This window comes from Papio anubis, chromosome X (assembly GCF_008728515.1).
Source record: "Papio anubis isolate 15944 chromosome X, Panubis1.0, whole genome shotgun sequence".
Lineage (NCBI taxonomy): Eukaryota > Metazoa > Chordata > Mammalia > Primates > Cercopithecidae > Papio > Papio anubis.
Window position 1 is genome coordinate 128,570,584 of NC_044996.1, and position 25,881 is coordinate 128,596,464.

Below are 25,881 nucleotides of genomic sequence, written 5' to 3' on the forward strand. Positions count from 1 at the left end.
TTCTGTATCTTTGAATATTGAATTATGTGACTCTATCAATCTATTCAAATAAATCAATTATTTAAAGTTTTAAAGGATCAGAGACTCCACCCAATCATGGGATATCAAGAAACAGAACCTCAGGTAAGTCATTTTGTAATTACCTGATTCCACGAAGGAAAGCCAAAGAGAAATACAACACATCCTCCCAGAAATTTACTCAGCTTGGTTGGGGGTGTTATATTAAAATCCAGAGATATGTTAATAAATCAAATAAGAATTAGCACGGTTCTTTTAAAAAAAAAAAAATAGAGATGGAGTCTCACTATGTTGCCCAGGCTAGCCTCAAGCTCCTGGACTTGAGTGTTCCTCCCACCTTGGCCTCCCAAAGTGCTAGGATTACAATCATGAACCACTGTGCCCAGCTGAGTATGGTTCTTAAAGATGAGAATTCAAAGAAATTCTATACTCAGAATAGCTGCTTTAGTTGTTCCTGACTCCCACAGTGTATTCTCTCCTCTGCTATTAGGGGGCCAGCAGAAAGGTCTGGGATAGTCAGTATAAAATTCATTAGAAGTAGGAACTGAGGGCCGGGCGCGGTGGCTCAAGCCTGTAATCCCAGCACTTTGGGAGGCCGAGACGGGCGGATCACAAGGTCAGGAGATCGAGACCATCCTGGCTAACACGGCGAAACCCCGTCTCTACTAAAAACACAAAAAATTAGCCGGGCGAGGTGGCGGCGCCTGTGGTCCCAGCTACTCGGGAGGCTGAGGCAGGAGAATAGCGGGAACCCGGGAGGCGGAGCTTGCAGTGAGCTGAGATCTGGCCACTGCACTCCAGCCTGGGCGACAGAGCGAGACTCCGTCTCAAAAAAAAAAAAAAAAGAAGTAGGAACTGAGGTTTTTGCACAACTGATTGCACAACTATGATGGGCATACATAGGCTTGACAGAGTAATTCTACAGATTGTTTTATTATGCACCTAAATTGTTTTTTGGAAAGAGAAAGGATAACAGGTAGTGACAGCAGTTGATGACAACGATCTCTTATGACTTTTGTAAACTAGCCCTTCTTTGGCAAGTCAATACTATGGCTTTCCAAGCTGCCCAGCTGGCTGCACACATGCAGGCATGCATCACCACAGGGTCAGGAGTTCCTCGGGGTTGGCACCTGCCTAGGGCAAAATCAGGATCTAACAACTCAAGGGTGAGGAGAGGGAAAGAGGGCAAGGGAATGAACCACTGAGGCACAAAGGAAGCATATACCCCACTGGTTTAGAAGAAAAGAACAATAGACTCGGCAGTAAGAACTAACATTTACTGAGGGTAGACTATGTGCCAGGCACTAACTTAAATGCCAGAAATTAATGACATGAAGTAAACACACACACATACAAAAGCAGTCTTCACACTAGAACCGAGTTAAAATGCAATTACGGCTCAGATTACAAAAGAAAATTAGTTTTAGCATTCTGGCCCAGGTTTCGAGGCTCTGCATATCACAGAATTTTTGTACAGCTGGAGGCAGAGAAATCTCAGGTGAACGCAAATGTACTGCCAAATTATATAAAGCTTTAACTGGTTCTGGCAACTTAGACTTATCTCACCAGCCAAAGGATTAGTTTTTCAGACAATTCATTTATTGATATTTTTAGTGCTTTTCAAAAATAAAATTACAGATTGAGGTTATTTGGTATTTTTATAAGTTTGTTGATTTCAGTCTATTCTATATTTTATGCACACTTACACGTGCATGTGCACACACATGCACACACACATATACACATTTATTTTTTAGAGAAGTGAGTGCCTAAGTGAGAGGAATTGAGCAAGCCAGGATATTTCAAGTAAATGGAACACCAGTATATTACACACAGATCCTCGACATGCTTCCTCGGGGAATGAATGTGAATGGAAGTTCAGTCTCAGATCACACTGAAGTTCTCTCTCTCAAGCCCAAATCTAAATATATTGAGATTCTCTAGCATAGAGCTAAACTCATACCATAAACATTCACTGTTGGCGGGATAGGCAATCTGACTTCATTAATTTGGTTTCTTTGTAGAGCTCCTAGTGAAGACCCAATCCAATTGTTAAAATAACAAATGCACCTCTCACCTCTCTGATATTCTGGCAGCTCTCTCTGAGGAAGCTGGCCCTATTCAAAGCTGCCGGCTCCAAGGCACACTAAAGCTGGGGAAGGGCCTTTCTACTCTGTTCATGACTGTTCTCCCCAAAACAAGATCTCATGACAACCAGCACACTCAGATCCCCTGCATCACCATGGCAAATCCAAACAGCTCTAAGGGGCTCTGCCTCAACTAACCAGAACCAAGCCCCAAACCTGTCCTGCTCTTGGCCCTCCTGTGACCTGATAGCCACATTATATTGCAGACTGACCTCTTTCCATGACTGAATACCCTTTCTGTGTCCAAGCTATGCCCATCCATCCTCTTCCCTACCTAGACACTCATCACTTTAAGGCTTGGTCTTCCTCTCATCTGTCTTTGTCCTGCACCTCACCCTCAGCTACCTGCTGACACTTCCCTGATATTCAAATTCCTAAACCTTTCCCACTCTTACAATTCCTGCCACTGAGCAATGCTTGCCAGGACGTACATCCCTAGGAGCCAGGTAGATCTCCTCCTTCCTGGATACCTCCTACTACTACTGGATACTACCTCCTCCTACCTGTAGATACTATTCCATCTTCCTAAACTTTCCACTGACAGATCTGATAAAATCTACCCATCCCCCTAAACTGACAGTCCCACCACAATGCATGAGCTTGGATCTAGGTCCTTATTGTTCCCAAGATGCTCTATCCCAAGTACAGTTCACTGTTCACAGTTATGAACAGGGTGGAATGGCCCTTCTCCAGCTTTAGTGCCCTGGAGCAGCCAGCTTTGAACTAGGCCAGCCTCCTCAGAGTGAGCTTGCCAGAAAGTCAGGGAGGCAAGAGGTACATTTATTATTTTAACAATTGGATTGGGTCTTCACTTAACAACTGAGAGAAATTCAACACAAAAAGGGCAAGCTGAGTCCTCAAAGAGTTTCTAATCTGGTTGGGGTGTGTGCATCGAAGAAGTCTGAGGGAAATGATCATTTATTGAACATCTATCACACACCCTCTAGGAATTGTGCTTTTCTCTTTATGAGTATTATTTCTAATAATGAAACGAATCCTATATGGATGGTTTTGCAAATAAGAATTTCAAAGTTCAGAGAAATTCTGAAAAACTAGAAACCATCTGGATTGAATGATCTTGCTGCCCAACAAGTTGTATTATAAATGTTACATGAATCATATTCACCGAGCAATTAGCCAACCCCTTAGATTCACACAGATACTATTCATTCAGTTCTCTTATGTGGCACACTATGCCAGTGAATGGAGTCTCTGGGCCCACCAACTGAAAGACACATACTCTTTGTACCTTAGCAGCCAGGGACAGATGCAAGTTAGGTCCCACTATTTCCTGGCCCTACAAATGGCTATCAGCACACATCTGTGAAAGAGGGAGCAGGTGTAAGGGGGACAACCTCAGAACTATTTTCTTTCAATAAAACAAGAACAAACCACAATGCTGGCTTCATCACAACTGTGCTGTAACCAACTGAGCTAACCAGAGTATACAATAGAAACTAATGAACATTTGCCATTTTTCTTTTGGCTGCCTTTTATCCGAACCCCTTGCCAGTGTTTATGAAATTTTCCACCTGCTTTCAGCTAAATAAGCTAAAAGTGTCAGATTCTCACTTTCCTGATTTCTTTTCCATCAGGGTATGGGCACAAGACCTATGCTCTGCCAGACACCACCCACACAGGCATTTGTTTATGTTTTTATTATTACTTCAATAGCTTTGGGGGAACAGATGGTATTTGGTTACATGGATAAGTTCTTTGGTGGTGATTTCTGAGATTTTGATGTGCCCATCACCCGAGCAGTGTACACTGTACCCAATGCGGTACCCAATGTGTAGTCTTTTATCCCTCACCTCCTCCCACCCTTCCCTCTGAGGCCCCAAAGTCCATCGTTTCATTTTTATGCCTTTGCATCCTCGTAGCTTAGCTCCCACTTGTAAGTGAGAAAATACAATGTTCGGTTTTCCATTCCTGAGTCACTTCACTTAGAATAAAGGTCTCCAACTCCATCCACATTGCTGAAAATGCTATTATTTCATTCCTTTTTATGGCTGAGTAGTATTCCATGGTGTATGTACGTATGTGTGTATATATATGTGTGTGTGTGTGTGTATATGTATATGTGGGTATATATGTGTGCATATAAATATATTTTTGAAATATTTTCTTTACCCGCTCGATTGATGGGCATTTGGGCTGGTTCCATACTTTTGCAATTACGAATTGTACTGCTATAAACACGCGGCACACAGGCATCTGAATCAGTAATGAGTGCTGTGAAACAGCAAGAACAGTAGATGATTGTTTTCTAGTGACAGGAGCAACATCCAGTTCCAGAAGCAGCCCCACACCCAACATCCAATGCAGGCAATGGTGGTGGTGTAGGTGGAGGCATCCAATATTCAGTAGCTACCAATTCTGTGAGGTTATCTGGCTGTAGTTCCGGCAGTACTGCCTCCTAGTTGTGCAGTTTTCAAGCCTTATCCCCAGTCTTCCTAAAGAAAGATGTAGCTACCCAATATCCTGCCAATAAACTGTTTTTCCACTTAGATTAGCCATAGGCAAGTTCTGTTATTAACAGGACTGTGTTACTAAGAATCTTGGGTTTTATAGAGGACAGGTCAAAGGTGAGCCCTGATCATTCCAGAGCTTTCAAACTTGGCTGTATCAATTATCTACTGCTGCATAACACACTACCCCAAAACTTAAGTGCCTTAAAGCAACAGCATTTATTTAATTCATAATTCTGGGGGTCAGTAATTTGGGCTGAGTTCAGCTGGACAATTATACTGATCCGAGGCAGGCAACCACTGATCTCAGATGAGGGTCACTTATGCTTCTGCAGTCGACTATTGGGTTGGCTGGGTACCTTCATTTTCCTCCACATAGTCTCTCTTCCTCCAAGAGGCCAGCCAGGGTTTTTTTACAAGGTTCCCAAAGCAGCAAGAAACTGAAGCTCTACCTCACACCTAGGATCAAAATCCACACAAGGTCTTTTCTACTATATTCCAGGGTCAGACCAAATCAACAGGACAGCCAAGATCCTAAGGATAGGGAAACAGACTCTACCTCTTGATGGGAAGAGTTGCAAAATACTGTGAGCATTTTGCAATATACCATACCTGACTGTTTGATAAAGAGTACAATGGGGAGGCTGTCACAACAGAGATAACACTAGGAAAGTCTCATTTATTAGAATTGCATATACCTAGAATCTGTACTCTCACCACCATTTCCATGAACCATTACCAACTCCAGCCACTGATACAACAATAGCTAACTAGAAGCAATAAACACACAGTGCTGAGCCAGCAAACTCCATAGCCTGTAAACGGTTTGTACAGGTCAGGCCCCTTGGATCTCTTATCCTGCAGGACGTACTGAAGAGCATGGACCACAGTCATGTGCCATGTAATACCAGCTCCCTGGCTTTGGCCTCTCTTTCTTTGAGCCTCAGTTTTCTTCCCCACAAGACTCAAAAATAACATTTTCTGCATATGAATAAATAGTCTGATCACTTCAGACAGAGGACTAGTTAACATCCCTAAGTTACAGAAAAACCTAATATAACTGGAAGGGAACCTAAAAAGGCTCTGCTCTGGATTTGTATATCACGATCTTTAAGAACTTTAACCAAATCCCCCTTCCAAGAGACACTCAAATTGGCAGACCCCACAAACATTTATTTAATTGAAACTAGATGTTTCCTTGACAACTGTTGAACTGAGAAAGTAAAGGCTCCTGCAAGAAGTCTCCATGGAAACCGCCCAGTCCTTGCATCTACCATTCACCTTATACTTTGGCTGGCATTCAAGCACATCAAACCAGCAATAAAAACATAAGGAAGTTGGAAGGACTCTGGGGCAATGAAGAATGCCTGTTTCATACAGTGAGATTTTTTTCCCTGGAAAAAGAAGGCAGAGTCAGTCCAAATATCTAAGGACTCAGATTAAGAAGCCTCTGAATGTTCAACCCATTTTTAAAAATACCCCATGTCTTAATTTGTTGGGGCTGCTACAACAAAATACCTTAGACTCAGTAATTTACAAACAACAGAAATTTCTTTCCATTCTGGAGGCTGGAAAGTATAAGATCAAGGTGCCAGCAGATTCAGTGTATAGTGAGGGCTCACTCTCTGCCTCATAGATGGCACTTTCTTGCTGTATCCTCACCTACTGGAAGGGGCAAACAAGCTCCCTCAAGTCTCTTTTCCAGGAACACTAATCCCATCACGAGGGCTCTGCCCTCATGTACCTCCTAAAGGCCCCACTTCTTAATACTATTGCATCAGAGACTAGGTTTCAACATAGGAATTTGGGGGAGACACAAATATTCAAACCACAACATCCTAAAAATAAATCAAAGGCATAATATATTGGTTTCCTAGGGCTGCTATAATAAAGTACCACAAATTGGGTGGCTTCAAACAACAGAAATGTATTTATTATCCCACAGTTCTGGAGACTGGAAGTCCAAAACCAAGGTGTCAGCAGGGTGGGTTCCTTTTAAGGGCTGTGAGGGAGAATCAGCTCCATGTGTCTCACCTGGCTTCTTGCAGCCTCAGGCGGTCCCTGGCTTGTAGATGCACTGCTTCAATCTTCATCTTCATAGAGGGTTCCCACTGTGTGTCTGTGTCTTCACCTGACTGCCTTCTTCTGAGGACACTCGTCATATTGGATTAGGAGCCCACTCTACTCCGGTATAACCTCACCTTAACTTAATTATATCTGCAAAGACCCTCCTTCCAAATAAGGTCACATTCTGAGGTACTAGGGGTTAAGACTTTTAATATATCTTTTTGTGGGGGACACAATTCAACCCAGAACACACAGCTTTTACATAAAGTATTTTATTTTACCTGTTCACTAAATATTGGTTAAAGCGAATTGATAGCTCCACTTACTTTGTAGCTTAATCTAAATAGAACGTTCATACTTGGTCAAACAAGCATACCTAGCTACAATGAAATGTGGGCAGTACAACCTTTACTCTGGGCATCCAGGTGCCCAGCTCCAAACTGGAGTTTCTACTTCAAAAGAGAAGAAGAGAATGAATATCTCCATCATGCAGGCAAAGAGAAGAATCACTTGGGATAAACAAGTCTAGTGTCTGGATACCATGGCCCTTAGGTGAAAACCCACTGCATAAATGAAATCATAAAAGTTAACCGTGCTCAGAAAAGACCTTGGAACTGACATTTAAAAACTGTGTGGTTTTTTTTGTCTAACAAAAAACCAGAGGCAAGAGACACTCAAAGGGCACACAGTGAAGAACATCCCAAATTAGAAGCACTTGAGGGAAAAAGTCAATCATACACCTATGCACAGGGACTCACTCACATGGACCCACGTGGCTCCATTTCATAACAAAACTGAACCAGAATTTCAGAACATCACCAAATACAAAAGTGCTTCTTATTTAGCATTTGTGATTCTCTGACCCTGATCTTTTTAGATCCTGGGGTTCTTTTTCTTAAATACTTTTTTAATTAAACTTTTTGAGACAATTGTAGTTTTATATGCAGAAGAAATGATACACAGAGATCCTATGTGCCCTTTGCCCACTTCCTCCCAATGGTAACATCTTGTAAAATTATAGTGCAATATCACAACCATAATCTCAACATTAATACACTCAATAGAGAACATTTCCATGCCCACAAGGACCCCCCCATGATGCCTTTTTTTTTTTTTTTTTCCTAAGACAGAGTCTCGCTCTGTTGCCCAGGCTGGAGTGCAGTGGTGCAATCTCAGCTTACTATAACCTCTGTCTCCCAGGTTCAAGCAATTCTCCTGCCTCAGCCTCCTGAGTAGCTGGGATTACAGGCGCCTGCCGCTACGCCCAGCTAATTTTTGTATTTTTAGTAAAAACAGGGTTTCACCATGTTGGTCAGGCTGATCTCAAACTCCTGACCTCAAGCAATTCACCTGCCTCAGCCTCCTAAAGTGCTGGGATTACAGGCGTGAGTCACCACGCCCAGGCTCATCATGCCTTTTATAGCCATCCATTTTACTCCCGCCCTTGCCCCCTCAACCCCTGGCATGCATTAATCTGTTCTCCATTTCTACAATTTTGTCACTTCAAGAATGTTATATAAATGGAATCATTCAGGATTGGCTTTTCTCACTCAGCATAATTCTCTGGAGATCCATCCAGATCGTTGCATGTATCAGTACTTCACTCCTTTTTACTGCTGGGTAGTATTCCATGCTATGGATATACCAGTTTGTCTAACCAATCATCCATTGAAGAACATCTGTACTGTTTCCAGTTATGGGCTATTATGAATAAAACTCCTATAAAACATTCACATACTGGCATTTATATGAACATAAATCTTCACTTCTCTGGGATAAATGCCCAGGAGTGCAATTGCTGGGTCATATGGTAGTTGCATGTTTAGCGTCTTTAAGAAACTGCCAAACTGTTTTTCAGAAGGGCTGTATCATTTTACATCCCATCAGCAAAGTATGAATGATTCCATCATTTGATGCTGTCACTATTTTTTATTTTAGCCATTCTTATAGGAATGTAGTGATAGCTCACTTTGGTCGGAATTTACATTTCCCTAGTGGCTAATTATGTTGAACATCTTTTCATGTGCTTATTTGTCATCTGTATATGCTCTTCAGTGAAATGTCCCTTCTTGTATTTTGTCCACTTTCTAACTGGGTTGTTTTCTACTGTTAAGTTTTGAAAGTTCTTTACATATTCTAGATGCCAGTCTTTTGTCAGATACGTAGTTTGCAAGTATTTCCCCCTCCCCCCCCACTCTGTAGTCTTTTCATCCTCTTACAAGGTCTTTCTCAGAGTAGTATTTTTTATTTTGATGAAATCCAATTTATCAATTCCTTTATGGCTTTGGTGTCAGGTCTAAGAACTCTTTGCCTAGCCTTAGATCCTGAATATTTTATCTAATTATTTTTATAGTTTTATGTTTTACATTTAAGTTTGTGATACATTTGGAGCTATTTTCTATAAAATGTGTACTATTTACGGCAAGGGTTTTTTGTTGTTTTTGTTTTCTTTGACATATTGATGTTTCATTGACCTAGCACCATTTGTTAAAAAGGCTATCTTTCCTTCTCCGTTTAATTGCTTTGCAATTTTGTCAAAGATCAATTGGGCATATTTCTGTTGGTCTCTTTCTAGGTTCTTTGTTCTGTTCTGTTGATCTATACATGTATCCCTCCACCAATATCACAGTCTTGATTACTGTAGTTATATGTCTTAAAATCTTACAGACTGATTCCTCCTGCTTTATTATTCTTTTTTGAAATTGTTTCAGCTAGTCTAGTTCTTTTCCCTTTCCATATAAATTTTGTATCTACAAAAAAAATCTTACTAAGATTTTGACAGGAATTACATTAAACCTGTATATCAAGCTGGGGGAGAAATTATATCTTTATTATGTTGAGTCTTCCAATCCCAGAACATGGTATGTTTCCCCATCCATTTAGACTTTGATTTCTTTCATCAGCATTGTGTAGTTTTCAGCACAGAAGTCCTGTGCATGCTTTGTTAGATTTATACCCAAGTATTTTTTGAGTGAATATAAATGGTACTGTATTTTTAATTTCAGTGTCCATTTGTTTATGGCTAGTATATAGAAATGCAACTCATTTTTGTATGTTATCTTGTATCCTGAAACCTTGCTGAACTCACTTAATTAGGTCTAGGAGCTATTTTGTAGATTTCTCAGGGTCTTCCATGTAGACAATCATGTCATCTGCAAATAGAGACAGGTTTTTGTTTTGTTTTCTGAGACGGAGGTGTCACTCTGCTACCCAGGCTGGAATGCAGTGATACAATCACCATGGTTCACTTGACCTCCCAGGCCCAAGTGATCCTCCCACCTCAGCCTCCCAAGTAGCTGAGACCACAGGCATGCACCAAAACACCCGGCTAATTTTTTTTTTTTTTTTTTTTACTTTTGTAGAGATGGGGGTCACCCTACATTGCCCAAGCTAGTCTGGAACTCCTGGGCTCAAGCAATCCTCCTGCCTTGCCTCTCAAAGTATGAGTAGCTGTACCTGGCCAGTTTCATTTTTTTTCCTTTCTGCTCTGTATGCCTTTTTTTCCCTTTTTCTTGCCTTATTGCACTAGTTGGAATTTCTAGCACAATGTTGAAAAACAGTGATGAGAATAAACATCCCTGCCTTGAAAATGACCCCAGGAAGAACCTCAAAGATATAGCAAGAAATGAAGGGAAAATAAATACATATCTAGATAAATCTAAATTAGGAGTTGTCAAAGTAACACCTGCAGGCCAAATCTGGCCCACTGTCTGTTTCTGTAAATAAATTTTATTGGAACATGGATACACACAATCATTTCCATATTGTCTATAGCCATTTTGGCACTATAAGAGTGGAGCTGAGTAGTTGTGACAGCGACTATAAGGCCTGCAGGGGTTAAAATAGTTACCATCTGGCGTTTACAGAAAAAGTTTGCTGAACTCTGATTAAATAAACAATGCCTGCATAAAATAATGATGTCTCGTAGAGTTTAATATATAGTATTAAAATACAAGGCAATAACAACATAGGTTAAAAGGAGGGATAAGTGGAGTTAAAGGTCTTTGCATTATCTATGAGAAAGATAAAGGTAAACATTAATGCTAATAACTTTTTACCAAAACATCCCCTAAACACGTCCTCTTAGAAAGTTTAGGTAGAAAAACTTCTATCTCTTCTCTTTCCATTGTTTCTTCTGTCAAATCAAAGTACAGTCACTCATTCACTAGCATCACTGGGCAGCAAGGTGCTACATGTCTCTAATAAATCCCTCCTTAAAATATTTATAAAATGGCTAGGCATGGTGGCTCACACCTGTAATCCCAGTGCTTTGAGAGGCTAAGGCAGGAGGATCACTTGAGCCCAGGAGTTCAAGACCAGCCTCGGCAACAAAGCAAGACCCTGTCCCTACATACATACATACATACATACATACATACATACATACATAATAGCTGGGTGTGGTGGCTTGTCCCTATAGTTCCAGCTACTGGGGAGGCTGAAGTGGGAGTATCGTTTGGACCCGCGAGGTTGCGGCTGCAGTGAGCCATGATCATGCCACTGTATTCTAGCCTGGGTGACAGAGCAAGACCCTGTCTCAGAAAAAAAAAAAAAAAAAAACCCATAAGGGTACTAACCAGTTCCAAACCATCCATCCCCTTACTTTTCACTGCTAGGGTGACTAACCATCGACCCTCCCCCCAGTTTGCTGGGGACTGAGTAAGTTCCTGGGATGTGGGACTTTTCAGTGCTAAAACTGAGAAAAGTCCAAGTTGTCACTCTACTTCCAATATCCCACAATAGTGAAACAAACTGAGTGGAACTTAGGTAGTTCTTCTCTTTTCCATTCACTTCTAGTGAGGTCAATTCTAATGACCCAGTGAGCAGGTCACTTAATGAACTGGAACTCATTAAAATTAAGTACACAGCCTCACCTACAGGAGTTATTTATATTTGCTCCCCCAAATGATGCCTGAAAGCACACAAACTCCTTGGTTCCTCAAAGGTGCAGTGTGTCAACAAGTTAACTGAAATAGAACTCATGGATATCTTGTCTGCCTCTGTTTTCTTGCTTTCTAGATCCCAGTGTCCTACTAACTAATACCAGTATATAGCACAGAAACAAAATCTATTTTAATCTAAGAGAATTGGGAAACTTCCAAAGAGCACTGACCTGAAAAATCTTGACAGAGCAGAGGAAATTGATTTTCTACCAAAGCCATGCAGAGGATTAGACTCAGATTTAGGCCAGTAAAAGATTTACATTCCACCCAGGTCCCAATATAACATGATGCACAGATAAAAACACACTCGTGAGATGACACAGCTGACACATATTAGAAAGTCCAAAATAAAAGTCAGCTTTTAAGAATGCTAGTCCCAAAGGTAACAGCACAATATATAAGTTGCATTAAAATTTCAGCGATAGAGCATAGCATAATGAGTCTTTGAAATGGATTTTCAAAATTAATTTTTATCCTCATCCTGGCCTCTTTTCAAAAAGATTTCCCACAAAACCTCAGGACTGGAAAATAGCACCAGTCATGCATTTATAATGACCAAAATAAATTCTTAAGATTGATAATGAATAAAATTACAAAAACCTCCAGCTTCCTGACTTTCAGATCTTAGGCAACAACTCCACCTCCATGTCACTACCCACAGAGACAACTGTATGACTATACCTTGTTTTCATTATAACCTCTATTAATAATGCTAAGAACTCCCATACACAGCTGTGTTTAAAACCAAAAGTTGTATTAATGACCGGACCAGCTTGACCTTGATTGATCTGGGTACCTACACTGGACAGAGTAAAATGAGAAAGCAAAGCAAGCCTGCCCATCAGGAGGCCACCTATTCTGACTACAGTGAAAATTAAAATTAAAGCTGCCTCTTTCACAGTGCTTTGCACTTTTGCAAGTTTTCTTCAAATCATGGATTTTTTTCAGTCTTCTCTATATCTAAGAAAAGAAATATGATGCACAGGATGTCAAGTCAACAGATAAAGCCAGGCCGGGCGCGGTGGCTCACGCCTGTAATCCCAGCACTTTGGGAGGCCGAGGCGGGCGGATCACAAGGTCAGGAGATCGAGACCACGGTGAAACCCCGTCTCTACTAAAAATACAAAAAATTAGCCGGGCGCGGTTGTGGGCGCCTGTAGTCCCAGCTACTCGGGAGGCTGAGGCAGGAGAATGGCGGGAAACCGGGAGGCGGAGCTTGCAGTGAGCTGAGATGGAGCCACTGCACTCCAGCCTGGGCGACAGAGCGAGACTCCGTCTCAAAAAAAAACCAAAACAAAACAGATAAAGCCAGGAAAAGCTATCCCTGGTAAATGAAGCATGACATTGGGACAGCAGGAGTCAAGAACATAAGTGAGTGTGCCAGTCTCTGTGTAAAATTGGTCACAACCAACTGAACACAATTTTGAAAGAAAAAAGGAAAATACTTGAAGGAAGCACAAAGCTCTAAGCCAATGCAAACAACAGTGGTTAAAAGTGATGGGCTGATTCCTGAAGTGGAAACGTTTATTTCATGGTTGCACGATTAGACACAGTAAATTCATATACCTCTGTACCTAGCCAGGGCCCTTCTTTTATTCCCAAAAGCTCAAAATCAAGTGTAATAAACAAAAGTATACTTAAACTGCTTCAGGAAGATTTCCACTTAGCATCTTCAAGTTTCATGAAAACCTAATTTAACGTTGAAGATACACAGGAAAAAAAAAAAAAAAAAACCTCAATTCTAAATTTGTACAAACTGAGCCCCTTTCTAAGAGCCACTCAAATTGATAGTGTACCACACATTAACTGGAAGAGGATGCCTCCTAGCAATAGCTGAATGAAAAAATGAAGGGCTCCTGAAAGAAGTCTCCATGGAAACTGCACAGTCCTTGCATCTACGATTCACCTTACACTTTGGCTGGCATTCAAGCACATCAAACCAGCAATAAAAACATCAGAAAGTTGGGTGGACTTTGGCAAATGAAGAATTCAGTGTTTGGTACAAGGAGATTTTCCAGGAAAAAAAAAAAAAAAAAGTATATCCGACCAACTTTTCAGGATTCAAGAAGCTTCTGCTAGTCAAACCCATTAAAAAAAAAAAAAATCCCCCAATGAAGTATCTGTACCACAGCCTTCATTTTACCCATTCACTAAGTGCTTACAAAAGCCACTTTGTATTTTCACTCACATTCGAAATGATTTGAGTATCTTAAAGTACAGAACAGGTGTTTGGAATATTAGAATATGAAAAGGAAATATAATTCATAATTTTGTAACTATGGCAAATGAGGATCATTAACATGTAGTAACCAGCCTCCACAATGGCCTCCAATGATTTCCATCTCTTAGTATTCTTGATGCCCTTATATCATCCTCTCCCACATTATATCAGGGTTGTGTATGCGACCAATAGAAAAGAGCAGAAGTGATCATCTGTGACTTCTAAGGCTAGGTCACAAAAGATATTGTGGCTTCTGCCTTGCTGTCTCTCTCAGATCCCTCACTCTGAAGGAGGCCAGCTGCCATGTATGACAATCAAGCAACCCTAAAGAGAGACCCACATAGTGAGGAACTGAGGCCTCCCGCCAACAGCCCTGTGAGTGCACCACCATGGAAGTGGATCTTCCTGCTCCAATCAGGCCTTCAGATGGCTGCAGCCCTGGAAGACAACTTGTTTGCAATCTCCACAGAGATCCTGAGCCAGAACCACCCAGCTTAGCTTCTCCTAAATTACTGACTCTCAAAACTATGTCAGACAATAACTGTGTGTTGTGTTAAAGTGCTAAGTTTTGAGGTAACCTGTTATACAGCAATAGATAACTAATACAACACATAAGTGTTAGAAATCAGGATTACCTTCATTTCTCTAAGTTAAAGCCACTGCTAAAGAGGTAGTATAGCAGTGCGGAAAGAACAGGGTTCTGGAGGCAAACAGATGTGCTTCAAATTCTAGGCCCACCACTTATAAGCCATGGGATCTTGGTCAAATTACTTAACTTCAGTGCTTCAATGTCTTCATCAAAAACAAAATGTAGGGCCGGGCATGGTGGCTCATGCCTGTAACCCCAGCACTTTGGGAGGCCAAGGCTGGGGGATCACAGGAGGCCAAGAGTTAAGAGACCAGCCTGGCCAACATAGCAAAATCCCGTCTCTACTGAAAATACAAAACATTAGCTGGGCATGCTGGCACACACCTGTAATCCCAGCTACTCAGGAGGCTGAGGCAGGAGAATTGCTTGAATTCAGGAGGTGGAGGTTGCAGTGAGACAAGATCGCACCACTGCACTCCAGTCTGGGCAACACAGCGAGATCCTGTCTCAAAGCAAAACAAAACAAAACAAAACAAAATGGAGGTAAGGAATATCCGTTTCAGAGAGTATTTGTAAAAATTCAAAACACAAAGAGCCTGGTGCCAAACAAGCATTTAATGTTAGTTCTCTCCCTTTTTTAAAGGGTACATGATTCTGCTAAAAATGAGCCTTGATTTACAAACACAACTACAATTAAACTGAATACTGAACCTTAGGGAAGTTGGAAAAGACCCACAAATGCAAGGGAAGACCTCAGAGCCATTGCCAAGTTCTGTCACATAATTACCAAAAAAAAGATCACCCTGTTTGCTGTATTTTATATATTTTTTTCCATTTAATCTTCTCAACACCCTACCGTAATCAGGATAAACTAGGTTATACTAAAGCAGGGTTTCTAAACTTCAGCACTATTGACATTTTGGATCGGATAAGTCTTTGTTGTGGGAGCTGTCCTGTGCAGTGTTGGATGCTTAGCAGCATCTGCCCACTAAATGCCAAGAGCACTTCCCCACATGTGATAACCAAAAAATGTCTCCAGACATTGCCAGATATCTCAGGGTGAGAATTGCAAAACTGCCATTGCTTGAGGACCACTGTGCTAAAGTATCAAATAGTCACCAAATCTCGATGGCTTAAAATGATGCTTTTTCCATACCCATGCAACAAAATCTATAAGGGCTCTGCCCCACATCATTTTCATTCTGATACACAAGCTGATGAAGCCTGTGTCCAACTGGAACATCAATGGTCATCATGGCAGAAAGGAAAAGAGATGAGGCAAACCACCAGCTTCTGCCTGGAAGAAGGCACACATCACTTCCCCTCACAGGCCACTGGCCAAAGCAAATCCGTGGCCAAAGTTGATGGTAAGAAATGGACAGTAAATTTTTTAAGCAATAATACAGTCTATCAACTCCTAAAACATCCAGAGGTACTAACATTCGATACTCAAAAAAGATGTTCACAGGTAACTCGACAAAATTCACACAGCCTATAAAATCAAGATTCAAACGATGTCTACCAAATACGTGCACAAAAAAATCAACACTCTCTCCACTTTAACACTGATTTGCAAACTGTTCTATGGAAGTGAACAGTTTCTAAAAGTGCTTCAGGGATTCTGCAACATTAAAATTTGATTTTGGTTTAAAAATATATATATATATGATCCCACTCCTAGGTATCTACTCAAGATAACTAAAAACATATGTCCACATTAAAATGTATACATGATGTATACATGAATGTTCATAGCAGCATTATTCATAATAATAGCACAAAGTGGAAACAACTCAAATGTTCATCAACAGATGAATAGATAAAATCTGACATATCCAGAAAATGGAATATTTGGCCATAAAAAGGAATAAAGTACTGATATATACTCTTATATAGGTAGACCTTAAAACATTATGCTAAGTGAAAGAAGCCAGTCACAAAAGGTAACATACTGTATAATTCCATTTACATGAAATGGCCAAAAGAGGCAAATTCATAGAGACAGAAAGTAGGTTAGTGGTTGTTAGGGCCTGGGGTTAGAAAACTGGGGGCCATAGTGGGGTGACTGCTAAAGCGTATGAGGTTTCTTGTTGGGGGTAACAAGTGTTCTAAATTTGACTGTGATGATGGCACAATCCCATGAATATACTAAAAACCATTTAATTTGACACTTTAAATGTGTGACTTATACGGTGTATGACTTGTACGGTAATAAATTATTACCAAAAAATGTTACCAGAATAGAAATAAAGTGTGTCTGGTTTTTGTTGTCATGCTTTTTTTTCCAGATCACTGTAAAATAAATGTAATACAATTTTTGCCTACAGGTAAGGATAATCGATGCTGTCAGGTACAGTGCTTGATCACACTTGGAACAAGGTGGTGGATCCAGAGTCACAGACTTGCTGGTGAATAAAAATGCATTTGGAGTTTCACAAAAATATGTATCTTTCTGTTATAAGATAGCACCTGTCACAGAACCAAATACCAACTCCCCACTCCTTAAGTGTGCTCCTTCAGCATTCTGCTAGAGAACACTAAAAGGTGACGAAAACTGCTTTAAAGATAAAGTGGCTGCCCTTAATCAAGTAAAAGTCCAGAATGATGCTCTCATATCACAGGAAATTCACTCTGCCACTTTTTGCAAAATAATGTGTTAAGGAAAAGCCACATATGAGATTTTATTTAAACCTTCCTGCAGTCATTTTGCTTGTGTTTTCTGCATTCCTACTCCCAGCCATGAATTGACACAGTTTCATGGATAAACCTCAGATCAGTCCCCACTAGGATAAGGCAAAGCATGGGGTTACAATTCCCATGGGGCATCCAAGTTCCCACATCTGCCCCATGGAGTACTGTGGGACAAGAAAGGAGGAAGCAAGAGGCACTGTCTAGGGAAATTTCTGCAAGAATACGACTGACTCCTACCACAATCCACAAGACACTGAATGGAACTTTTCTCCGCTCCCATAGATTTAACAATGTTCTACAGAATGCAACCCATCATATACCTGAATGCCTTTTCTTCCTCCATTTCTGAAGACAAACTCTCAAACGAAAGTCGGACATGACTGCAAAGTATTTTGTAGGGCCCACACGTGAGCCAGCACAAAAGAATTCCCTTTTAACCTTTAGGTTTAGATTTTCTGTGAAAAGCACTTAAGTAGGAAACTCTTTCTTAAATTGTGATCAGAAAATGAACATATGATAGTGCTTCTAATCTTCATTCCATTTGGCACAGGGTTCTTAATGTCCTGTGCCATGGACGCTTTGGCAGTCTGGTGAAGCCTTATGGATCCCTTTCAGGAATTATATTTTTAAGTGCAAAAATAAAACATGATTACAAGTGAAGCCACTTATACTGAAATAGTTATTAAAATATTATAAAATGCTAATTCGTGATATAGTGATACATGTGCCTTTTGTTACGGCATTAAGTATCAAGAACTGGTGGTAATGTGGCCAGGCACAGTGGCTCACACCTGTAAGCCCAGCATTTTGGGAGGCCAAGGTGGGTGGATCACAAGATCAAGAGATCGAGACCATCCTGGCCAACATGGTAAAACCCCGTCTCTACTAAAAATAGAAAAATTAGCTGGGCGTGGTGGCATGCTCCTGTAGTCCCAGCTACTCAGGAGGGTAAGGCAGGAGAATCGCTTGAACCTGGGAGGTGGAGGTTGCAGTGAGCCAATATCACACCACTGCATTCCAGCCTGGCGACAGAGTGAGACTCCATCTAAAAAAAAAAAAAAAAAAAATTTAGCCAGGCCATGGTGGCGTGCACCTGTAATCCCAGCTACTTAGGAAGCTGAGGCGGGAGAATCGCTTGAACCTGGGAGGCAGAGGTCGCAGTGAGCCAAGATCTCACCACTGCACTCCAGCCTGGGGGTGCCAGAGAAAGGCTGTCTCCAAAAAAAAAAACTGGTGGGAATGTCAATAACTGCCCAAATTTTGAAGTAGTGTTTAGAATAAACAACATTTCAAGATATCTGCAACAGCTGTGATACAATATGAAAATATCTGTGAGTTATTGAGGACAAAGTCAAAGGTGGGGCCAATAGTACTATGATTTGTCACCTGCATTCATTAATTGATGAAAATGCTAAATATCCATGGTTGGTCAAAATAAAGATGTACTTTTTCTCCATCCAAGAAGTCACCTTGAATTCTATCCACCGATTTCTTGGAGATCTGAGAACCCAGGTAAAAACCCATGTACCAAAAAAAAAAAAAGTAATAACCTAAGGGATAAACCTTTCTCAGAGGAATGTGAATTTTAAGATGTCTGTAGACATTATTTAGGATGTTTTCCTCATAAACAACAAAAATACAAAGGGTTGTAATTCTAACGCTTTGTACCAAGTACATAAGAAAGCTAATGTTAATAAACAAATAATAAGTAACATTAAATAAATGTTAATAAATAAATATACCTGGGGTAAATGAAACAACCCATGTTCACTTTTATTCTGGACATTCTCTTGACATAAATCCTGCTGTTAGACTTGGCTGACTGCCTAGAATTTTTCTGGACTAGGCCTTAACTATGGAAGAGAAAGCAAATTTTATACTGTCCTCAAAATTTATCCTCCACCTACACCCTACACTTCTTGAGATTGTTCTCAGATTTCTTAATCAATATTGAAGTAAAAATCTCCTGTGGCTATGAATCTTGGCACACTTAATAGTATCCATGGAAACATCCTAATTGAAAACATTCAGTTCCCATTGGATCATCTCCTATCCCACGAAGCATTTAAGACAATTAGTTTAAATCCTCCTACATACTTGACACCCTATAAAGAATCTTGCAGTGATAGGTAATATAGTGTATGGTATGGGGGCAAATCTATAATCTGAGCTCTCAAAATAATTCTAGAGAATTGCTTATGGGCACTCAAAACTCTGACCTAGGGCATTTTACAACACTTGTTAACTTTAGCATTTTGTTTGTAATATAAACAGCAATGTGAAGTTAAGGTAAAGCCTATCAGAAATTTCCTTTTTTACTGAATTAAAAATGGATCATTCATTAACTTACACCACAGAAAATAAGGTGTTAGAAGCTAGGAGCCACTTGGTTTCTCACCTTTCCTCGTAATTTTGCCTCATGTGTTATTAAATGCCCCATAATTTCTAGTTAGAATCAACATCGCTTTTCCTAGTTTAGAGATCCGGTGCTACAAATAATAAATGCAGGATCATGAAAAGATCCAGCTCTATTATTTTTCTCTTGTGCAAGGAACATCTGTTTTATGTTAACAATCGTTGCTAGGATGAAAGAGGGTAAAGAATCAGATGCTGACATTAAGAAAAGCCGTTTTATCTTTTTATACTTCTTCCTTACCTGCAAAATGGAGGCTGGGATTCTGTGCCCCTCTTCTACCAAGAACTTCTGAGGATTACTGTAATTGAATCCAAGCCTTACGTTCACCACTTCTGCATCCCAGCAAAACTGCTCCTCCTTTTAGAGCTCAGAGCATCCTTTTGAAGTCAGCAGGAGTGGCTCAACAAAAAAAAAAAGAAGAAGAAGAAGAAGAAAAGAAAACACAAGGGCACAGAAGGAGCATGGAAACCAGCCAAGACTGACAGAATTTCAATAACCTGGGATTTGAAAAGCTGTACAAATATATTTATTATCAAGATGTTTCAACTTATTATTATTAGCTTACTTTTATTGAGTAAAAGGTCTTCTGTGCTCATGCCAGATGGCCGGGAAAGTATTAGGAAATCATTTCTGAAGGATGGTGCTCAGTAATCCAAAACAAGCCAAAAGTTGAACCTCCTGCTATTTGTACAACCCATCATCCACACAAAGAGCAAAGAAAATGAAGTGTCCTTCTTTCTTTCAGTTTTCTACCCTGATTGGGTTATAATTATGATGTAAGAAAATGACCCCACAATCCCAGTACTAAATATTTGTAGCAATATTTAACTGAACTTAGAATAGAGGCTTTCAGTTCATCCCTACTCAGTAAGAAGAGTAACTACCCAGGGACCACCATGATGTGGGAAGCTAAGGCATGTGGAAAGGCCAGGGTGGATGAGATACCACATGGAGAGAGACTGGCCACAGACACTGAGGAACTATTCACAAGAGTGAAGAAGCTATCTTAGAAGTAGAACCTCCAGTCCCAGTGCCCAACCAATGTCACCTGGAGCAGAAATGAAGAGCTCAGCTGACATCTTCCCTAATTCCTCACTGACAAAACTATGAAAACGGTTATCCTAAGCCACTAAGTTCTGGGGTGGGCTCTTAGGCTGCAGGATATAACCAAAAGGGGCAATCATCACATCTTTTTTTTTTGGGGGGGGGGGGGACAGGGTCTTGCTCTATTGCCCAGGCTGGAGTGCAGTAGTGTGATCACGGCTCACTGCAGCCTCAATCTCCTAGGCTCAAGCAATCCTCCCACCTCAGCCTGCCGAGTAGCTGGGACTACAGGAGTGCACCAACATGCCCATCTAGATTTTTAAAATTTTTTTAGAGGTAGGGGTCTTCCATTGTCACCCAGGCTGGTCTTGAACTCCTGGACTCAAGTGATTCTCCTGCCTTGGCCTCCCAAAGTGCTGGGATTATAGGCGTGAGTAACCGCATCCAGCCTTGTCATTACATGACCTTTGATACCACCAGAGAAGTAACAGTAAGGTAGCCTAAGCATTCTTCAGACAAGAATAGAAAGTGAATGAAGGTCCTTCCAGCTGGCTCAGGACCTCAGAATCACCCATCCTTAATACTCAGGCAAAAGTTAGTTTCAACATGAAGTGAAGAGCCTCACTTCTGGCTAACTCATCCCAATAGGAATCATTAAGGCCCTACAGGCACTAATGGCAAGAGACTACCTCATTCAAGTAAAGGTGTCCCAAGAGCAAGAAGCCAAAAGAAGGCCCCTATAGTAACTGCTGAATCTTCAGGTAAAAGACCTCTTGCCTCTAGGAATTCTTCCCAACTGTATGAACTACAGAGAAACCCTGCAAATGGTCTGGCAGATACCTAACTGATAATGGGTATGCAATCTATCCATATGCTAATCTTTCAAGAGCAAGAGACTCAGGCTCATCCTGGTGTCTCCTATTACAGCCCATCTGAACCAAGGAATCTGCCCACAGTTTCAAGGCCTTTTCAAATTCATCACGGAAAAAAAAGAGATACCCAACACCACACAGCAATAAACTAGGTGGGTTACCACCTAGGCAATTTTATTATTTGAGTATTTTTGAACCTGTAGTTATTTATTCAGCTCCAGGCACGCTATCTACAGTTTACAGTGCTATTAAAACTAGTTCTAATATATATTCCTAACTCAGAGGAATGATTGGCAGTAGGTGAATTCTTGAAGAACATTGAGGAATGTTACTAAAAACAAGGACCCCCCTTCTACTCTGCAAAGTGTTTTACAGTTTTGTCTCAAAGCACCCTTTGGAGAGAAGTCAGTTTTGTTATGTTCACTTTACAGACCAAGGAACATGGGCCTCTAACTGCTGGAATTTATTCCAATTTATAGGTATTTATACCTATCAAGCCAGGTACGAAAACATGGATGATCTGAGTGACTATATCCAATTGGTAGACAACCAAAGTGAAAAACATAAGAAACAATTTAAACTCTGGTCTGCCACCCTAGAGGAATAATTTCACCTCTCTTTGTACTCACTCCCTCCAAAATACCCCACCCCCAGAGGTAAACATTATCAAACTAATGGTTATTTTTGTTTACTTTCAGAACAAAAATGCTTCCCTTACCAGGATTTAGAGTTGTAATATAGTAATTCATGCCAAAATCCAGAAATTGCCCTGTTGGTATATAGCAAATAATATTTTTTTATCATAGTTCTGATCTGGGAGCAAAAGTCAAATGATCTTACCCCAGGAAGTTGGTGTTTATTCTAAAATATTGTGATGGCATATAAAATGAGGTTACCAGGGGGTGGAGAAGGAATTGGGGAGTTATTGTTTAGTAGATATGGTTTATGTTTGGGATGATGAAGAAGTCCTGGAGATGGATGGTAGTGATGGTTGCACAACATTGCAAATGTACTTAATGCCACTGAAGAGTACACTTAAAATGGTTAAAACTTAAGTTTTACAGTAAACTTTAAATTTTTTTAAAGAAATAAATGTCTGCATGAGAAAATAAAACTCATGAATGGCTAAATCATGCATTACTATTTCCATGGTGGAAAATAAGTTGAAAGAAAGGTTAAAACAGTTTGGATTTCATGTTAGGCATATTCAATCCGAATGACTGTGAAAGCCTTTTCACTCATAATTTTTCAATCTAAACACTGTTGTAAAAGGCTTCACAGTATTGATCACTCTGATATGTCATATCTAAAAATAGTTTACACTTAAGAAAACAGTAATTTAACCAAATTATCAAAATTACAATCACCAATGAGGGGTTGAGACATCATGTGCCTCCTGATGCATTACCTGAGAAGGACATGTCACTTATGCAGTATTCCAGACAACGAAAAGCTTATAAGATCTGTTCCAGATCAAAGGAAACTAAAAAGTCATGACAAATAAATTCAATATGTGATCCTGGACTTGATACTGTATCAGGAGAAAAAAAATATTCCACTGAAGAACATATTGGGGATAATTAATGAAACTGGAATACGGACTGCATACTAAAGTACTGATATTAAATTTCCTAAATTTGAATAACAGTGTGCTTATGTACAGTTTTCAAACTTAATACTTCAGTGGGAAACTGGAAAATCATACCTTGACTGGATATTGCAAAACTAAAGAATAAAAGAACGTATAAATGCTGTAATCTAGTTAGTGAAAGTGTTTCTCAAACAGATATGGGTTAGCAATTCTGAAACTATGTGTATACCAGATTTAAACAAATAAATATATTAAGTTTAAACTATTAAGGCATAGAAGAACATGATGTATGTGATCTAATCTCAAGTGATTTAGTATGTGGCAATCAATATATAAATACAGATATATAAAATACATATACATATATGAATAGACAGAAAGAAAATAGGGCACATGTAGCAAATGTTAAGTAAATCTAGTAAAGGGTATACAGGATTTCCTGGTACTATTCTTGCATCCCTATTTTCTGTCAGTTTAAAGTTACTTCAGTATAAAAAGTTTAGTCTGGATCCTTGAATTAACATGACAGAAAACTGCCTACACAACCAGAAATGCCCATATTGGAAAGAAAAGCATCTGCTGTGCTAAGCTCCTGAAAGTTGAGGAACACAGCTACTAGCGTTGTATTAACCAATACAATAGGATTTCAGTGTAATTGATATTTGCTTCTTGTAGGCCATAGCTTTATTTCTGTTAATCAAATATTTGTCACAAATACTCTATGATATAGTGTTCCACCAAAGAATGAAAAAAATCAATAGACAAAAATCTGAGGATAAATAGGATATCTGCGTAGTCTCAAAGCATCTCCCCCAAGATATTTTAACCTCAAAGAGAAAAAGTAATAATTTTACGGTAGAAAAACCCTGCAGACAGCAACTTAAACAAGGAATCAAGGTAAATGCCACCAGTAACAAGACACATAAACATCATTAACTCCTTGATATGATGCACTGAAAAATATGCATCATTATATTCTTGCCAAAAATGCACAACCTTATCCATAAGAAAACATCAGACAAATACAAATTGAGGAACATTCTACAAAATATTGATCTGTACTCTTCAAAGGTGTCATTAAAGATTAAGAAACTATTACAAACTGGATGAGACTAAGGAGAAATAATAACTAAATGCAATATGGGATCCTGGAGAGGATCCTAGGACAGAAATAGACCACCAGTGGAAAAACTGATGGAATTCAAATAAGCTCTGTAGTTTAGTTAATAATACTGTACCAAGAGTAATTTCCTATTCTTGATCCCTTATATAAAATGCTAACATAAAGGGAGCAGGGTGAGGAATATAAGGGAATGCTACTACTTTTGTAACTTTTCCATAAGCTCATCCCTTGAGTGACTGAATGAATATTCCTACTAGATTGATATACAGGTTAACCTCCACTCCTACTGAAAATTCCACTATAAACAATAATACCTGGCTTGTTTTTAAGACTTAAACCTACAAGCACAAGGGAAAGGAAAAAGAGAACAAAATTAAAGTGGCTGGGAAAACGGATGGACATAGAGTGACTACAGGAAGAAGGTTAATTTATACAACAGACTCTGGGAAAGGACCCAGCTCCTTCTGAGGTGTAGACAGAGCTGGAAGCAGGAGGATAAGAGCATTTCAAAGCTAAACACCAGTACTTTACGTGGCACTAAAAAAAAATGCCAAATAAGATATGACACAGTACTCTACCACTTAGCATTTATCTTAGGCTTATTAAAGGAGTTCTTTTAGACTTTTCATTTATCATTCATATACACATAGAAAGGGAAACAAGCAAAATTAACTGCTCAAGGTTTTCCTAAAAATTCCTCACATTTAGAATTGAGTATTTGTCCATCTTTTTGACTCAGACTGGTCAATGTCCGTATTTTTCCACAGTGTTGTCTTCTATGCCATCAACAGCATTTGGTGATACAGCACTTCTTAAAAGAATCCATAAAAAGAAACTGGAACCATCAGTACTCAACTCTGAAATTATGTAAAGCTAGCCTATTTTTGACTGCCACTTTGGTATGGCTGCTAAACACTTGGGAAGCATCCAACTTACTGCCTCTCTCACTTCCCCACCTTCTAACTATTTGGTTCCTATGAGTCTCCAACAGCCCCACTTTAGTCTCCAATATATTTTCTCAAGCCACTTATACCCAGTCTGCAAGTTTTGATGCATATAAGACATAATCAATTGCGAAACATTTTAATCTTAGATCAGGGAGCAAAAGTCTGCCTCAAAAATAGATTAAACAAATCAAGACAGTGTGGTACTGACACAGTCTAGACATAAACCCTTACATTCCTTACATTTAAATACATAAGGTCAATAGATTTTGCACAAGGGTTCCAAAACAAGTCATTAGGAAAAGAATAGTTTGTTCAAAAAATGATGCTAAGACAAGTGGATATCCACAGACAAAAGTATGAAGTTGAACTCCTACTTCACACCACATACAAAAATTAACTCAAAATGAATCAAAGACTGACATATAGGAGCTAAAACTATAAAACTCTTAGAAGAAAACACAAGTGAAATCTCTGATCTTGGATTAGGCAACGGTTTCTTAAATATGACACCAAAAACACAAGTGACAATAGAAAACAATAAATAAACAACTTCATCAAAATTAAAAGCTTTCATCTTTCAAAGGACACCATCAAGAAAGTAAAAAGACAACCCACGGCCGGGCGCGGTGGCTCAAGCCTGTAATCCCAGCACTTTGGGAGGCCGAGACGGATGGATCACAAGGTCAGGAAATCGAGACCATCCTGGCTAACCCGGTGAAACCCCATCTCTACTAAAAAATACAA

General features: G+C 39.8%; 1 protein-coding gene across 10 annotated transcripts in view; it reads right to left on the reverse strand.

The window, feature by feature from the left end:
• The window catches only part of REPS2 (RALBP1 associated Eps domain containing 2), a 208,445-nt gene that overhangs the window by 155,087 nt on the left and 27,477 nt on the right, over positions 1–25,881 (reverse strand). Inside the window, exon 1 of one of the 10 annotated variants that reach the window (XM_009197264.4) lies at positions 19,801–20,796. The exons of the other annotated variants lie outside the window; for them this stretch is intronic. The gene's annotated coding sequence lies outside the window, so the exon portion shown is untranslated. Of the gene's footprint in view, positions 1–19,800; positions 20,797–25,881 lie in introns of those variants that run through there. 10 annotated transcript variants of the gene reach the window in all.